This window comes from Carassius gibelio, chromosome A21 (genome assembly GCF_023724105.1).
Source record: "Carassius gibelio isolate Cgi1373 ecotype wild population from Czech Republic chromosome A21, carGib1.2-hapl.c, whole genome shotgun sequence".
NCBI lineage: Eukaryota > Metazoa > Chordata > Actinopteri > Cypriniformes > Cyprinidae > Carassius > Carassius gibelio.
The window spans coordinates 2,040,342-2,042,832 of record NC_068391.1 but is presented as its reverse complement, the minus strand read 5'-3'; the positions used below and the strand labels follow the sequence as shown (position 1 = coordinate 2,042,832).

Here is a 2,491-nt window from a genome sequence, read left to right as displayed (position 1 = left end):
TTAACTCCATGTGTGTATATAATTGCAGAACAAATGAATGATTCCTTATTACTTGACTCCTATGATGTCATTTCAAAAGCATAATTGGAGTCGAAGAAAAGAGAAAATAAAACCAAATTACTGTATGTGCTCATAGCTCCAGTCAACCATTAGATCGAAGAAGAACGACGGCTCAAACCAACATAGTTTGAACTATGGATCTGCGACACAGGTAACGTAGGTTTTGGGAAACAGCTGTGACTAGCTAGTTCGTTTCCATAACGATGCATCGTACGATGGTGGTTAATCAGCGAGTTACGTCGTAGTACGGGAAATGCACCCCTGAGCGTCATTTACGCCGGCCTCAGCAGTCGGTTGATATCGCCGGGGGCCCCCCCTCAGCCGTGGGCCCCTATAATCGTTGCCCTGTTGACTTGACATAGATTTTCACAATTTAATGATTTGAAAATATGCCTGAATAAACATCTTCATCTAGCATGCCACTTCTGTGACATTTATATATATATATATAATCGATGATTTTAAAAGACACTAGTCTGACTTTTTCTGTTGTTGGTGTTGTAAACTTTATAATTGACTTTTTTCATGTGGTTCATTTAAAAATATGTCACTGGTGTTACATTGTTTCATCTTCATATAAATAATTAGAAACCATTTAGAAAAGCATTTAGATTGCCCAAATTTAAGCCCCAATAATGACAGACTCACTACTTAAATCAGTTTTCATTTGTTTTATTCAAGATGTTACACTTATACAATGAGGTCAATGAGGTCTGCCTAAATCCACAGAAACAGAAAAATACATAATGAGCGGGAAAATACCACACAATAGTGAATGTGGAACTAATTATGTTGAAAATGTATGAAGAAATCGAAGATTAGATGCCTCAGAGAAAGTCCATCTGGAGAACTGGGAAAGGCATCTCGGTGTTTGGAGAATAGTCGATAGGCGGGTGAAATATGCGCCATCAGCATGTCCGAAGTGACTCGAGTCCGCAGAGTGTCGTTGGCTCGGGGTTTCTTCGGTATCGGAGCTGTAGCATTGTCGGTCGAAGTCTGGTAGCGACGTCGTTGTTCCTCAGATGAATCTGGGTATGATGCGCTCCCACAGGAACTGCCAAACACGCTGCAACATCGGCTGCCAGAAGTTTGCATTCTGCGCTGTCGTAGTCGGCGAGTCTGAGCTCCTCCTGCAGCTGTACATAACGATGGTCACGGATGTAGTTTCTTCAGGCATCGGAGCAAACGGCTGAAACACCACAGAAGATGAGATGAATGATCGTCCAAGGCAAAATGTGTGAGCTCCACAAGCTTTAAATTCAATTTATAGGCTATGACAGGTTACACATTCCCATGAAATTGTCTTTCATTTGCGCTCATGGCTAGCCAAACACACCTAATGTAGGATAAACAGTGCGGTATTAAAGTGTTCGCGCAGCGCTGACCGGTCACAGGCGCGGCTCAATGGACCGAGCTCCGCGACCGACTCGACAGCGCAGAGAGGACGTGTTCACCAGCGCCACCGAGCTGATCTCCCCAGCGCAGCGCTGATCAGTAACAGCGCAGCGCGAACACTACTCTTCATAGCATATAAATTGAATGGAGAGCTTGTGGAGCTCACACATTTTGCCTTGGACGATCATTCATCTCATCTTCTGTGGTGTTTCAGCCGTTTGCTCCGATGCCTGAAGAAACTACATCCGTGAACATCGTTATGTGCAACTGCATATCGCTGTCGAAGCCTGATTTGGGGAGGAGCTCAGACTCGCCGACTACGACAGCGCAGAATGCAAACTTCTGGCAGCCGATGTTGCAATGTGTTTGGCAGTTCCTGTGGGAGCGCATCATACCCAGATTCATCTGAGGAACAACGACGTCGCTACCAGACTTCGACCGACAATGCTACAGCTCCGATACCGAAGAAACCCCGAGCCAACGACACTCTGCGGACTCGAGTCACTTCGGACATGGCGCATATTTCACCCGCCTATCGACTATTCTCCAAACACCGAGATGCCTTTCCCAGTTCTCCAGATGGACTTTCTCTGAGGATCACACATTTTTCAGAACAAAGCAATTATTTTATGGCAATGCTGTAATGTAATTGTTATTTTAACCTCTGGACATCTTCAATTTCTTTGTACATTTTTAACATCTATTTCTATTTACTCTGTTTGCTGTTTTCCGCTCTTTGTCATTTTCTGTTTCTTTATGTGGATTTGGGAAGAAATACTGTATGTCCTCATTGTAAAGGCTTTAAAACTTTGTTGAATAAAACAAATGAAATCTTATTTAAATAGAGAGTCTGTGAGTATGATTTTTGCTTTAATTGGGTCGGTGGCAAAATGTGTACGTTTCTAAAACATATTTTTCAGCCAGCATGTTTAGTTTTGCTTACAGCTTAAACTTTACCTGAAGGCTCCAGCTCTGACTCAAAAGCTGAACTGTCCACCCCCTCTTGTTCAACAGCAGGAGCACTTGCAGCACTAGT

The 2,491-nt window shown here is 43.4% G+C and overlaps 1 long non-coding RNA gene across 1 annotated transcript; it reads right to left on the bottom strand.

Annotated features, from left to right (window-relative positions):
- Positions 1–716: 716 nt before the first annotated feature.
- On the bottom strand, positions 717–1,611 carry LOC127941950 (uncharacterized). The gene is made up of 2 exons (XR_008149230.1): positions 1,397–1,611; positions 717–1,249 (listed from the first exon to the last, which is right to left on the bottom strand). It is a non-coding gene; the product is annotated as an uncharacterized LOC127941950 (long non-coding RNA).
- Positions 1,612–2,491: the final 880 nt, after the last annotated feature.